We start from the raw sequence: 15,422 nt of genomic DNA, 5'->3' as shown, positions 1-15,422 counted from the left end.
CCCTCCCCTGCTGCTGCAGCATGAATTGCACCAGCCCACGGGCGGCAGAGCCCGTAGTATTTCTCCCACGCGCCTCCGCCGAGGCACACGCTTCCCCGCTCGCTCGGGTGCCAAGAGCGCGGCAGGAACGCACGGCGAGCTCTGCGCACACAGCCACCGCCAGCGCTGCCACGTGCAAGGGCACAGGTCAGGGCTCACGTCCCCAAACAAGCTGTCACCCCCCAGCCGGGTTTGCACACTAGTCCCCAGGCAGGGTGCACAGCACACAAACACCAGCACTGAAGCGACCATGGATGGGGAAGAAAACGGAGTGTCATCCCGTCCCGAGCTGCGTTACACCCTCACACCATCGTCCTCCTCCTCTCCTGCCTCCCACTGGGCTGCGGGGACCAAAAGCAAGGATGTCACCAGGGGTCAAGGTCACGGAGAAAGCACAAGCAAAAGACAGAGGCGACCTTCTCCAAAAGTGCATCTCCCCGCGCAGGCCACTCCGCAGGGAACGCCAGCAGCTGCCATCGGCCGCTAATTACAGCTGCCGCAGCTCGGCTTGTGTGAGTATTTCACCTCCTGTTAACGAAGGTAGGAAAACTGTTGGGTTTTTTTGCATGCCCAAGGCAGCAATTAGCTCCAGCGAAAGGCGGGGAAGAGGCTGGAGGCAGGAGAGTGCCGAGCGTGCTGCGGAGGCGCGGAACACCGTGGGTGCAGCGAGCCATGGTGCAGCTCCCCAAAACCCGCTGCTCCCCAAAAGCCGCTGACAGCCCAGGGGGGCCAGGGCAGCCCCCGGCTCCCGCTGCCCGAGCGTGACACATCCACGTGCCCAAAGCCACTGGCACATCCGTGTCAGGGGCTCAGGAACCTGCCCTCGCCCCTGGGGCTTCCCCGTGCCACAGAGTGCAGCAGCCCAGGAATTTCAGGGGGGTGGAGAGAAAAAAAAAAAAGAAAAAAAAAAGAAAAAAAAAAAAGGAGGGAGTCTCCAGGCGAGCTGTCAAGGGGAATGTTTCCATCTAAGGCCTTGGTATTTCTCTCCCGGCGCCTGCACTAAATCACCCCAGCTCCTCTCATTATTCTTTTGTGCTTTACAAGGTAGCGCGGCAGTGGAGGAATGCGCGAGTACGCAGACAGCAAACCCCAGCAAACATGATACCTGCAGCCCTCCAGCCTTCAGCACAGAGAGCGGCCGGGAGCAGCGTCCCGGCGGCTGGAGGGGAGGGCACGGGCAGGAGGACGGGATTTAAACCAAGGGCACAAAGGGGACACGCAGGGATGCTCCGGGCAGCTCAGCCACCCCTGGGGGTGCCCATCGGACAGGGCAGCCCATGAGCACCTCCCTGGCAGGGACAAGATGCAGATGGGGAAACTGAGGCAGCACCACACTTGAGCAGAACGGCAGAGAGGAGATCCCGGCAGACCTGACTCCCACCTTTCTGCACCCTATTCAGGAAGCGAAGGAACAGGTTGGCTTAAAATAAAGCAAAAACCAGCAGGCAAAACCCGACCTACAGAGCACGAGGGAGTCTCACAAGCCAAATGAGACCCAGAGAACGAGCGAGCGATCGGCCAGGACGCGAGGGTATGGCCGTGATATTTTTAGCAGTCTTACACAGGGACAGGGGATTCCTACCCTGAACATCCCCGGGGGCTTAAAATAGGTCCCGTCACTTCCTCCCAGCAGCGCTGGGAGAAGCATTTGCTGCTTCTGGAGGCCAGGAGGAGAGGCTGAGCCTTTGGTCGCGCGGTGTCACGACGCTGCGAGGGGAGCCCCATGGCATCCCGAGACCCACGGAGGCATCAGGGTGAGCGCAGCACTAACCTCCTCTGCCAAAGCACCGCGATGAGCGGCTTCCTCCTGCCCCGCTTCGGTGAAGAGGAAAAGCCCATGCAAAAAAACCCAAAATAGCAGCAATAATAATAATTAAAAAATCCCCCTCTCGTTCACAACAAGGGAAACTGAGACAGGAGAAGGCGAGTTTGAGACCACAGGAAAAGCTGGTGGGTTGCCCAGCCTTTCCATTTAAAAATCCAAGTAGAAAGGGGATTTTCCAGGTGAAGATTAAGCAACCAGCGGGGGCCATGAGCCCCCTGCCCGCCCCAAAGGGTTAAAAAAAATAAAGCCAGCAAAAAGCGTGTCTGCGATAGGAAAAACACACGCGCTCCCAGGGAGAGCGCGCCGGCTGCTCGCCGCTTCCCTTCCCGACATGCCCCGCTCCTGGGAAAGTGTAGGCTGTTTTCCATATATAACTGCAAACTGTTCCATGCAGTAAGAAGTCTAATTAAAGGGAGGGAGGGAGAGCGGGAGAGATGCAGAAGACCGAAAGGCAATATTTATACGAGGGAAGAAAGCTTGCATCCCGGGCACCAAATTAGACCCTTGCAGAGCAAAGCCTGTGATATCATCGGGAGATCAAATCTCGGCAGAGCAGCAGCTTTGCAGAAGAGGCAAATCAGACCCTGGAAAATATGTCCCAATAAATAAGAGGAGAGAGCCAGATGGGCCAGGAGAGCACGGGGAGGGGCAGGGGAAGGAAAAGCTGATCCGAGCCAGTGGTGGGACAAGGCAGAGTGTCACAGGACGGTCCCGGGGTCCCCGTCCCCCACCGCCCCGCGCATCCTGCGGCTGGAGCCCCAGCCCAGGGGGAGACACGTCACGCTGGATGGGGAAAATACAGGGAAAACGCACCTGATCTGCTCTCCAAAGCTTCTTTGTTAGAGCTGCACTTCCCACAAATGCCAGCCACAGCCCCAAGGCAATCCACAGCCAGCTAACGCATTCCCGGCGTCATTAGGTCCTCTGCCTGCACTAGGTGTCGATGCATTTTAAAACCGTTAACGTGCTTTAATTAAGCGCTGATATATTTAAAAGTCGCCCTACCTATGCTGAGCCCTCGTGGAGAGGCTGGCTCAGCGCCCGGCCGCAGGGTTTGCTGCATCGCTCGGTGCTGACGGCACCGGCATCCCCACAGGCACCGTGTGCTCCGCTCCCAGCAGGAGCCGGGGACCGTCCCCTCCGCACCCCAAAACCGGACCCGAGCCATGGCTACGCTGCTGACACCCCGATCCGGCCAAGAGTCCAAAGCCTGGGTTGAGTCCTGCTTCAGGCAAAGATGCTGCAGAGCGGGGACAAGACGCGGTGGGGACAAGACGCGGTGGGGACAAGACGCGGTGGGGACAAGACGCGGTGGGGACAAGACGCGGTGGGGACAAGACGCGGTGGGGACAAGACGCGGTGGGGACAAGACGCGGTGGGGACAAGACGCGGTGGGGACAAGACGCGGTGGGGACAAGACAAGGACACCCCACTGCGTGTTGGGGCTCATACCACCCAGCACCCCCACCCCAGTGAGCAAAATCTCACAGCAAAATCACCCCAGCCCCCAAAATCTCCACCCAGCATCCAAGCAAGAGGAAGAAACCAGCCCTGCATGGCACCGCAGAGCCCGGCACAGCCCCAGGGTCACCCGAGGTGACAGCCGGACACCAGCCACTTTGTCCTGGCTGCACCCGGGGGCGCAGGAGCCGTGGGAGGCTTTGGAACAGTCCCTGCCTATCACCGGCATTTATACAGGTGGGTATCTAAGCACCAGCGCTAATCTAGGGATAATAGCAGCTTTAGCAGCGATAGGGCAGAGATTACTGCCGCAATCCGGGTGTTAGGGGCGTTTTGTTGGCATAAGCAGCGCAGCAGGCAGGCAAACAGAGCGAGGCGATCCGCGGGGAACAAAGCGAGCGGCCGGCGACGCGACCCGGCTCCCAGCAGCTCCCCAGTGTCACCAGAGCTGGTACTGGAGTGCGGGGGACAGCCGCGCTGGGGACGCGCTGCCTGTGCTGAGCACGCTCGCCACGCAGCTGGGAAAACGCAAAACCCACCCAGTGCCGGGGGTTTTGTGTGGGCAGGATTCCCCCTCCTCCTCCTGCCCCGAGCATCCCACCCAGGACGGTTCAGCAGCTGTAATCCCCTCCGCTCCCAAGGCTCGGGCCCCTCTGCCCCCACATTTTCCCAGCTGGTCCTTCGCCATCCTCTCCATCAGCCTTTTGCACCATCCTCTGACCCCAGACAAGCTCAGGGCAGGTGTTTTTTGCTCTCTGCATAACACAGACAGTGGGAATGCAAGAAGCAAGTCTCATCGCTTGATTTGGGGTCCCCCAGCACCACTTGGACTTGCTCTGCCCACAGAGCACCCTGCTCCCCCACAGCCAGCCAGCATCCTGGGGCAAGGAGGCTGAGATTCGGGGAGCCCCTGCCCTCCCTGCCTGCTTTTCTGGGGCCCTTCTTAGCGATTCCTCGCCCAAATCAATCACCTCGAGCAGGGATGGAGCACAGCAAGGTCTCAGGGGCTGAGAAACAGCGCAGGCAGCTGCGTCCGGGGGAGCGGGAGGAGGAAGGGAGGATCCCTCATTGTCCTTTCCAAAGGGAAAAGGGACAGTCCCCTGAATGGAAGTGCCAGGCAGGGCAGGAAACACCTCCAGGCTCCTGGCTCCAGCCTCCATCTGCCCGCGGAGAGCAGAGGACACCTGCACGCAGCACAAGTTCCCCCCGTGCTGCAGAAAGCACGATCTGCAACATCTTGCAAGGATTTGATGCATTTCACGTTCAACTGCAGGAGCGAGAGGTTTCCCCGGCTGCTGCCCTGCAGAGAAACACCCCGGCGCTGCGGGGAAGGGAGAGGAGGAGGAGGAGGAAGGGCCGTTCCTGCACCCAGTGCTGGGTAACGGTGCTGTGGGACACCCAAACTGGTGCCCAGCGAGGTGCAAGCAGGTGCGCAGAAGGCGAGCGTGTCCACAGATGGCGGGCACGGATAGGGAGAGATGGAAAGAGTGGGAAAACACCACCAAGAAGGGAAGCAAAGAGATGAAAGGCAGCGGGTCAGGAGTTAGCACAAGGGAATTTAGCGGCGGACAGAGCTGGAGCACGTTGCAGAAGGGTTTTGGCTCATCAGAGCCTGGCCCATGGTTGCACCCAAGGGGCCAGCCCTCGAGCACGTGCTGGGTACCAGGGCAGCCACCCCTCCACCACCCTCAGACGAGTCTCCCCAAAACAGGCACCTCCAGAGCAAATCTCAGCCCCGCAACCCACGGCTCCAGCCTCATCCTCCACCAGGCAAAACATCCATCTCCTCCGGGAGCCACAATCGGCTCCATTTGGCACCCAGCACACGCCAAATAATTCAAGCTGCCCCTGGGAACAGCAGCCTGTGGACTGAATACCCCGCAGAGCAGACACGCGTTTCACGGCCGGCTCTCGGGGGCACGGCGGATCCCCAGGGATGCGGGAGCGGGGTGAGGTTATGCTGGTTTTTCCCCCACGGGGAGGTGAGCGAGTCTTGGCTGCTTTGCTTTCTCCTTCCCCCAGGAGATCTGCTCGCTCGGGAAACACCCCCAGGTGCCCGGCAGCTCTCGGGGAGGAAACGCTGCCCGAACACAGTCAGCTGCTTTGGTCCTTCCCTTCATTTTTTTGGACAGTCCATTTGGGGTCAGCTTATAGAGCAATTCGTCACTTGGGAAATAACACCACTTCAGGCCTCCTCCCTCAAATAAACCTCAAAAGACATCATTTAGGCGAGCTTCATTTGGACAACTAAAAATAGCCGGCACAAGTCACACTGGAAAACGCAGGCCGCCGAGCTCCGCTCTTTCGTAGCTCACACTGGGACACGGGGGTTTCTGGCTACGGGAAGGGTCCCCCCAGCTCTGCAGATGTGTCCCCGGTGATGAGCACAGCCCTGCTCCCACGGGATAAGGGCTGGGGACAGCGGGACCCACTGGGGACCCATCCCTGCGGCCACCAGCACCCTGCGCGGCTGCTCCGATGAAAGTTTTGGGTCCCCGCACTTTCCTGAGCAGGATGCCGTGACTCGCGGCCACGTCTGCACCGGGACACCCAGGAAAGATCAGCCGCACTCTTCCATCACCAGCCTGGCACGACCGGCTGTCAGCATCACCAAACAGCCCCTGGCACGGCCGCAAATCCGGCCTGTCTCCATTTCCCTGCAACCCCGCTCCTCGCACCAACCTCTCCCTCCTCGCACTGGCCTCTCTGCTCCAGAGACAGGAATAGTATTTAACTCGGGTTCACGCTGGAGCACGAGCCCCCTCCCGGCCCGGGTCACCCCCAGGCTGTCTCCACGGCAGGGGCCGTGCCGGGGCCGTGCTGCCGGCACAGCCACGTGCCCACGGCAGAGCCCAGCACCGGCACAAAGCCCCTCCGGAGCGGGCAGCACCGGGACGCCCGGCACCGCTGGAGCTGCAGCGATACGGCACGGCACGGGTTTGCACGCAGCCGAGGCGGCTCTCCCGGCACACGTACAGGTGCCACGCTGAGCTGGGAGCCTCACGTAGCAGACGAGACACCCTGCCCCGAATTTCACAGCCAGCAGATCGTGCCTGGAGCCATCGTCCTCCCCGGGGGCACAGCCCAGTGCAGAACCACCGCCAGAGCGGGAGCGCAGCCCCTGCACAAAGCGGATGAGCCGGGAAGATGCTCGAGGGCTGAGCCATCTTCTCACTCGTCCTCCTGTCCCTCAGCTGCCTGCAAGATGCCATGAGCAAGACAGCGGCTTTCCCACCACCCATTAAAAAACACCCGTGCAGCCCAAGACCTGCCTGCAGCAGCCAAGTGCTCGAACCACCCGGGGTCACTTTTAAGTAGCAGCTGAGACGGTGGGAAGGGAGACGAAGAGCCGGAGCACCGCGACACTGTGCCACAAAGGCTCTGGGGGGGCTGGAGCAAAGAGAGACGAAGCATCGGCATTTCCAAGCAGGAAAAAAGGGCAAGAGAAGCCGAGGGCACACCGGGGGGCTGGCCAGGGCGATCAGCACCTCCCAGGCAAGCGAGAGGTGGCGAAGGGACAGTAAAGCTCCGGCTGCTGCAGCAGGGTCCTTAATTAGCATCTCGGGAAACCGGCTTGAAAATCAGACACCTTCTGTCCGAAATCTGAGCCCAGACCTGAAAATCCGATCACTGGATCCGATGCTCAAAGAGCAAAGGTCACGCCAAGCCCCGGGCAGGCCCTGCAACCCCGGCGCCGAGCTCCCCGGCCGTCCCGTCCCGTCCCCTCCGCCCTCGCCCCCTGCCCACCCCCGGCCCCCCAGGGGCAGCAGAGGCAGCACCCTGAGGGCTGGCGGCTTATTTTTAGCTGGGGGGAGGCAGGAGCCCGCGAGCAGCCCTCGGCTCGCCGCTTTTACCGCTGCAGCGAGTGCCTCGGGCCTCAGCCCACCCCGCCGCCCCCCGGGCTGCGCATTCAGCCCCCGCCCGGCATCACCGACCCCTTTCCCGACACGAACCCTTCCTCTCCCCGGGGAGGAAGAGGAGGATGCCGGGACCAGCCCAGGAGCCGGCGGCTGCCACGGCCCCACGGCAGAAGGATCTGGCTTATTTACGGCTCCTTAGCGGACGGCGGTGAGTCCGGCAGGGCTGACCTTTCCGGGAGACAAAGAGGAGATGCCAGCGGCCGTGGAGCAGCGGCGGGATCGGCGGCGCGGAGCCCTCGCCGGGATGGAGCGGGAGGCCGGGGAGCAGCCGGGGCCGCGGGGAGCGGAGCGAGCCGGGATCCCAGCCTGGGAAAAGGAGGGATCGGATTCCTCCCTCCCCGTCCCCGCCGGACAAACTCTTCCGGGTAGGGACTCCTACGCGCCGCGCTGCCCAGGCACAGCAGCAGCGAGCTGCTGCCCGCGCACCCCGGGAAAACACACGGATAGTGCGTAAAATAAAACCAAAACCGGGGGGGGATGGAGACTTGCCCCGCAGCAGCAGCACTCGGCTCCTTGGGCTGTCGGCACCTCGGCTCAGCCCAGCTGCCGACTCATCCCTGCCATGGAAGCGCAGAAGCAAAAGTTTCCCCGTCAGCATAAAACACGGACAACTGGCCAAAGCTTTGACTTGGCTCCTGCCGCCCTGGCAAGGAGTCCCCGTCCTGGGGACCTGCCATGTCCCGGCCCGGGTGCCCGCGATGGGCGGGGGGTGCGGGGCACTGTCCCACTCCGTGTGTCAGGGGACCGGCGTGTCCCCACGGGCTCACCATGGACGCTCGGGCTGTGGGGAGGGAAGGGTTTGCTGAGCCCAGGAGCTCTCCCGAGCCAGCCCTTGGCACTGCCCGGCAGGATGATCCTTCCTGTGCTCCGGAGCGATCCAACCGCAGGATTCTGGCAGAGGGCACCATGCGGTGCTGGTGTCACAGCTGCACGGGGCCCCCTCCCCAGCCCGGCTCCCCCTGCTCCATACAGCATTGAGGATGGGATGACACAATGCAGAAGGACAGATGTCCCCGGGAGCCAGCCCGGGAGCACTTGGCATCCCACCCCACGCCTGCGCCAGGGTCCCCACGTCCCTCTCCATCTGCCAGGGCTGCGGTGACATGTTCACGCATCCCAGAGCAGTGCCAGCCCCTCGCTTTGCCACCGACGTGCTGTGGGCAGAGGGATGATGCCCCTGGCCAGGACCCCGTGGCCCCGATTCCCGACTCCCCAGGGCCACGTCGCCGTGCATCAGCTTGTCCCGGGTAAATCCGAGACGCCTCCCAGAAGCTCACAAATGCAGGAGGACACCAAACTCATCTATTACTCACAGAGAGCTCTCTGAGGATCTAAGTTGCTTAATTAGTGCTTTAAAAGAGTCACCATCCAGGTGGGTGACACACCAGAGGGTTGTCATGTGCTCCACATGTCTCAAGCATTTGCTTTCTTCCTTTCTCTATCCAGGGTTAGCTTTTTTTTTCCTTTTTCTAATGAACAAATAGAGGGGCAGGTTTTATAAGTCCACGGAAACTCTATTATCCCTCTGCATTAAAGCCAAAAGCAACTAATTAAAACATCAAAGTCAGTGTTTCATTAGTTCGGCCTCAGAAAGCACTGGCGGGTGGTGGCAGGGAACGGGGCTCCCACAGCCGCTGCACCGAGGGACCCCAGGGCTGGACCCGCACCCCAAAACCCTGTCCCCATCCCAGCGCCACTGGGAAACGCAGCGGGGAGCTCTGGGCTGGCCACCGCAGGGCAGCGACGGGCACGGTGCTGTCACCTTGTCACCCGCCCGGCCCTCTCCTCAGCCGCTCATCGCAGGGCCCTTCGCGTGCACTGATCTTGAGAGGAGGAGGCTGGAGAGAGGTGGACCAGCCTCCCACCATCAACGCCACTTCCCCAGCCAGCAGCATCGCTCTCACCAGCACCACAGGATGGGTCCTCGTCCCCTCCCGGGCACAGCACAAAGGGGAGAGGGACGGGTTCAAATTCCCAGCTCACCCACACCGATTTATTTCCTCCTTTGCACACCACGTCTCCACCTGTACGACAGAAACGACATTGCTGCAACCATGCATCCCGAGCAGGAGGGCTCCGGGGAGCCAACAGGCATCGCCCAGCATCCCTCACCCTGCCTGGACTCACTGCCAGGAGTCCCCAGCCAGACACGGGCGGCGGGGAGCACCGAGGAGCCGGGGAGCACCGAGGAGCCGCTGCAGTGCAGCAGCCACCTCCCCACTGAAGGATCTGCATCCCACTGCCACGGTCACACCGAGCATCACCACATTCCTCCCCGGGGCTCCCACTCCAAGGCTGGTCCCTGCCACAGCGAGCGCATCCCTGGCACGGCTGCACCCCGAGCAGAGCAGGGTTCCCATCCCGTGGCTCACCGGGGGTTTAACCCAGGTTTTCCTCTGGCTCCCGGAGAGCAGCGGTGATTTGCCAAGCGCAGCGCAGCCATCCCCGGCAGGGAGGGGCCCTGGGCAAGGAGGAAGCCAGAGCAGCCGCCGGCCCTTCCCGGGGGAGCAGCAGCGAACAGGCATCGGCAGCGAGTCCCTGCTGCAGAGCTGCTGCTCGGCACCGGGCGCCCCGTGTCCCCAAAACCCCCCGGGCTCCTTCCAGCGCTGCTGCAACAGGCGTGTGCAGACACTGTGGGCAAACTCCGCTCGCGGCCTAGCAGTGAATTAATTTAAAAAAAAGAGGAAAAAAAACAAGCCAAGGGAATCCGCAGCCCCTGCGAGGCGCAGGCAGGGAAGGAGCAGACGCATCTCCCAGTGCGGGCAGCCGGGGAAGGCCTTGGGGAAGAGGGGGAACTCCAGGCACAGCTCCACCCCGGCGCTTTCTGCTGCAAAACAATAGCAGAGAGGAGCAGCAGTCCCTCCCTGCTCTTACTCACCCTGCCCAAGGACCTGAGCCACAGCTCAGCCCTCCCTGCCCGGCCCCCGGGGGGCTCCAGCACGGCAGGTCCCAGCTCCCGGGGCGCGAGGCGACGCTCCGGCCACGGCACACGCCAACAGCCAGAGATCCTCCGCACGCAGAGCGCCGCGAGAGCCGGACCCACGGCAGGGAATTCCCTCCGTCATCATCTCAACCGAAAAAAACACCACCGCCCAGCAACACCCTTTGCCCTCTCAAGCCTCTACCTGCAGCGCTTGCACCACCTCCCCTCCCGCGGCGAGCCGAGGCTTTGCAGAGGTCCCGCGTGTCCCCTCCCTGGGCAGCACCCGCGGCGGCGCCGCCGGCAAGGGTGGGACGAACCTGCACCCCGAGGGGTGTGGGGGGTACGGGGAAGCTCTGCCTCGCTGCCCTGGGTGCTGCCCGGCTGCGCTGGCACCATTGTCCCGGCAAAGGCACCTCCTGTGCAGCAGCCGCCTTGGCACAGGGCAGAAAACCCACATATCTGAGTCAACCGCTGCAAACAGGCTTTGGGGGATCAAAGGGCACATAGGTTTTGGGAGGCTCTGAGACCACCCAGCTCCCTCTGTTCGTCCTGGCAGAGCAGCCGCTACCTGGGGCTGGGGGGCACCTGCAGCCGGCCCCGACCCCCGCGCCCAGCCCACGCCGTCCCCAGGGACGGGGGGATTTCCTGGGGGTGACCCGAGGGGACAGCTCGCAGGACATCCGGCCGGGAAGGGAACCCCATGCCACTGCGGGGTGGGGCTGGCGGAGCGCGGGGGCGTCAGCTTCTCTTTGCTCATGATTAAATAATTTAGGTGCGTTTCGGTGCTCAAGGAAGCGAAAGATTGAGGGCACTGTCTGGAGCCAGGCAGAGCAGGCAGCCGGCGCAAGCCCTGCCTGCCGGAGCAGCCGACAGCACAGGCATCGTGCCCGCTGGAGGTGGGGGCGCGGAGTGCTGCCCCCCAGCCCCAGGACAGCTCTGGACACCCCAGCTCCGAGCACTCACCTCCAGCCCAGCTCGCTGCCCCCTGTCCTGGCCGGGCTGCCTGTCCACGGGCACAAACAGGCTGCACTGGTTTGAGATTTGCAATCCAAACCCCCACCCAACCTCAGGTCTCCAGAGATAAGAGCACAATAACCTATTGTCCCTCCTCTGCTCCGTCCCCACTCAAGATCTCCGGCAAAGCAGGGAGGGACCACCCAGCCCCCAGTGCCGGGGGCTCCCCCAGGACCCCCGAGGGGCACGATCCCAGCCGCGTCCCCCCAGGACGGATGCCGGGAGGCGGCAGCCCAGGGCACGGGCAGGGCTGGGATGCAGGCAGAGCACTGGAGGCAGGAGGCGGAAGAGGCTCCTGCCTGCTGGCCATGTGGGCCACAGCCTCTCTGCTTTTCTTCTTTTTTACCTTTTTTTTTTTTTTTTTTCATTCTTCCTGCGGGTTCGATCAGCCGAATTGGTGCAGGCAGGAGGGGACGTGCCTGGCCCTGGTGTGGGCAAACACCCGGCAACCCCCCCTACATCGCTCCCCACTTCCATCCCACCCTCCCGTGTCCGGATCGGGCCCCACGCACACCCCACCCGGGTTCACCCCCACTCCGGGCAGGGCCCAGCACCCCTCGCTGCCCCACGGGTGGGCACAGCCACCCACGCAGCACCTTCCCCCGCTCTGTCCTTGGGGCTGCCGCAAAGCGCTCCCCCCTCCCCGCCCTTCCCTCCGGCACCAGTGCCAAGCTGCAGCGTGGCCTGGGATGGATGGTGGCATCGCCCAGACGGTGGTCGCATCTTGCCCCCCCCCCGCCTTGCATTGCCACAACACGCTGCCCTCTTAAAAACACGCGCGACCGGGAGCCCCCCCCAAATTAAGGGCGGGCAACAAGTTGCAGGATACAACCGGAGCGCGTTCCTACCCACCCCCAGATACCGGGGCCCTCGCAGACCACCCCCCCGTAAAAAAAAAAAAAACAACAAAAAAAAACACAAACCAAAACCAAACCAACAAAAGGACCGTGGGGCATCCAACCCACTCACCTCCAGGGCAGGAAAACCCACCCCCCGCTCCAATCCCACCTGCTGCACCCCAGTGCACAAAACGCTACATACTGGGAGAAACTGGAGTGGGTGAAAACACCGCCCCACCCGCGGCGGGTGCTTAAACCCCCGGCCCCACCCGCGGCGGGTACTTAAGCCCCCGGCCCCACCCGCGGCGTCCGCCGCGGGTGGGGCCGGGGGCTTAAGTACCCGCCGCGGGTGGGGCCGTGCGAGCGCTGCGTTGTCCAAACACCCGTTAATCACCCACGGGACCCCCGCCCCACCCCGCACTCACCGGCGCAGCCCCCACGGCGCCCGGTTGGCGACGGAGCCCCCTCGGCTGGCCATGGAGGGGGGGGGGGGCGCGGCGCGGCGGAGGAGCGGTCCCGGAGCTAGCGGGAGAAAATGCTTGTCATGGCAACCCGTGCCGAGCCGAGCCGAGCCTTGCAGAGCCCGGCCGAGGAAGGCTCGTCCCAGCCCGCCGGGGGAGGGGCTCTCTTAAGGTGGCGGGCCCGCCCCGTCGGCTGCTTAAGGGGGACGGGAGGGAACGGGTGGGGTCCGCACCCCCAGGCAGGCAGAACTGGGGGTGCACCTTGGAGACCCCCCGCCCCGGGTAGAACTGTGTGTGCAACACGGGGACCCCCGTGGCAGTACGGTGCATGCACCGCCAGATAATTTGGGGACCCCGCGGGCGGGGTGATGCAGCATGGGGACCCCCTGTGCATGCACCCCTCAGTCAGCGTGGGACCCTCCCCACGGCACTGCAGTGTGTACCCCCCCAACAGCGTGGGTACCTCCCCACGGCAGTGAGGTGCACGCACCCCCAAGCAGCGGGGGTCCCCCCATAGGGCAGCGCAGTTACCCCAAGAAGTGGGGGTATCCTCATGCGCAAAGCCCTCCCCACCGCACGGGGAAGGGAGATCTCCAGAGCACCGGGAACAGTGGCAAAGTCAGGGTTCCTCACAGGCACTGTGGTTTGGGGGTTCCCCATGGGCTCTGTGGCTTTGGGGTTCCCCACGGGCACTGTGGTTAATCACCCGGGGCTGGCGTGTGCCCATCAGGGTGTGCTCAGCCCTGCAAACCGTGGGGCACCGTCCTCCGACATCCCCCGAGAGCGACTGTCCCTTGGGTGACAGCAGCGCTCGGGAGGGGGACACGCGCTCTCGGAGCTGCAGAGGGCTGAACATGAAGAACCGTCCCTTCACCCGGGCAGATCCGACCCTCACCCTTTTATTTTAGAAGCAAAAAGGAGAAAAATCTTCATTGAAACGTGCCTGAAGTGTGCAAAACGCTGCGGTTGAACCGAAAGCACAGCGTGGCATCGGTGCAGCAGCGCTGGGTGTAGGCAACCTTAAATCAGCCTTAATCCTGCCTGTAGCCCCACGTTTGGGCACGCAACCCGGTTCAAGTTAAACCAGTGGAACATCTGTGCACGCACAAGCCCTAATTAGTGCTTGTAACGTTGTTTTTCCCCCCTTGAGGGCCTGCACCTCAATAATTTTGCATTCCTGAGCAGTCCCAGGGCAACGCGGTGCTGCAGGAGGCCGGTTGTGCAGGGAGAGCAAACGCTTTGGGCCCTTTGCGGGGGGAATTCCTCTCCGGCCTTGCAGAGCCGCTATCCAAAACGTGTGCTGGTAAAATCGCTGCCACCCGGCTCGCGGGGAGCGGAGCTGCCCGCCGGGGCCTCCCGCTCGCGGTGCAGTTCTGGCGCACGGGCAGCTGCTTGAAGTCAACTGAATGACTTCGGAGCTGCTGGCGTTGGATGTACTGAAGTCTCTGCATCTTTTCAGTAATTTGCAGCGCATCAACCTGCTCCTGTGCTTTGCAGCGGAGAGAAGGGGCCTGGGCTGGTAACTCCTTGCTCATCTTCAGTGGTGGGGTCCTCTGGCATTTTCCTGGGGAGGTAGATGGGGTTATTCCTTCTTAACGTAAAAGACTGCAGGGCTGGAGACTCTCATGACAAGAGCAAACCTTGTGTCCGAAAACAAGCTCAAGCATCTTCCATTTCTTGGCTCCACGGCTTGCCCGCTGCAGAAAATGGGAACAAACACATGGCTTTTGGCTGGTGCCCGGCTCCCCCTCCACGAAAATGAAAAGCAGACAGTGCTGACCGCATAGGGTCGAGGTGACTGGCAAACAGCTTGAAAAATAGATGGCGATGCAGACGGCAGACAGTGCTTCCACTGGGCTGGGACGCGAAACTGCCATTGAGACATAATAGCCTTTTAAAACAGGTTTTTCTGAGCTTGGAAGGAATCTCTGACCATCTGGATTTGGACTCCCGAAAGGAAATCAGCCTTCCTGCCTCCGGGAACCTGTTGTTAACAGGGCAATTTGCGCTTTCAGAAATGCTGAGAATTTGCAGCCTCCTTGGGCTTCGGCTGAAATTGGGAAAGGCAGATTTCACAGCCCGGGCACTTGCTGTTGAAGGAACTAGCCAAAATGCCTTCGAAAAAACGTGCTTCCTACCCAGTGGCAGGCTGCAATTACAGAGCTGGTGCTCGGCAGCCCCTGCCTGCCGTGTTTCCATTACAGCGAGAGCAGCCATAAACACGGAGCTGAAAGCCCCTTCCATTTGACATTTAAGGAAAAGCACATGGAGGAAAATTCAAAAGCCTGGCTGGGGCGGCAGCGGGAGCAGGACCATCGCCTCGGAGCGACCAGGAGCCCGGGAGGCATCTCTCGGCTGCTTGGGAAAAGGAGCAAAGGCTCCCACAGTGACCAGCAGCATCGCAGCCCACGATCAGGGATGGGAACCTCAGCTCTTATCCATATTTCGATATATATATATATATATTTTTTTTTTTTTTCTCCCCTAAGTGCTCTTCTGCTGGGCGCTCTGTAAGTGAGGCAGAGAGCAGCCCCTGGCCCGAGCGGTGCCTGGCCTAGAACAGACCAGCAGCAACATAAAATAAATAACCCCAAAATAGAAAAGATCAGTCCACCAGGTTCTTCTGTAAAAATCAGGCTTAACTGATGATTCCCCTTTAAAACCAGTATGAAACTTCATAATAATTTGCCTTTAATGTCTCCCAGGCTGGGAACTTGTAGGTGGAGTTTTAGCCCAAAATGAATTGAATCAGCCAAGTTGTATCAGCCAAGTTACAAACCCATCAAAACCCGGGGCCAGATCCTGATCTCATCCCCGCGGGTATAAACCCAGCGTCGCTCCGCTGGAATCAGCGGGGAAGGTTTTTGTCATGGTGCCGGGAGCAGCGCGCAGGATTGGACCCCAGGGTTTCTAATGGAAACACTGACTGACTCTTAAGCA

General features: G+C 61.7%; 1 protein-coding gene across 4 annotated transcripts in view; it reads right to left on the bottom strand.

Annotated features, from left to right (window-relative positions):
• The window catches only part of ATP2B4 (ATPase plasma membrane Ca2+ transporting 4), a 42,248-nt gene extending 29,631 nt beyond the window's left edge, over positions 1 to 12,617 (bottom strand). For 3 of the 4 annotated variants that reach the window (XM_065649481.1, XM_065649478.1, XM_065649480.1), the window contains exon 1: positions 12,447 to 12,617. The gene's annotated coding sequence lies outside the window, so the exon portion shown is untranslated. Of the gene's footprint in view, positions 1 to 11,131; positions 11,154 to 12,446 lie in introns of those variants that run through there. The other variant, XM_065649479.1, reaches the window with a different exon arrangement.
• Positions 12,618 to 15,422: the final 2,805 nt, after the last annotated feature.

The sequence above is a fragment of the Caloenas nicobarica genome, chromosome 21, assembly GCF_036013445.1.
Source record: "Caloenas nicobarica isolate bCalNic1 chromosome 21, bCalNic1.hap1, whole genome shotgun sequence".
Lineage (NCBI taxonomy): Eukaryota > Metazoa > Chordata > Aves > Columbiformes > Columbidae > Caloenas > Caloenas nicobarica.
This window is presented reverse-complemented; position numbering and strand designations above follow the sequence as displayed.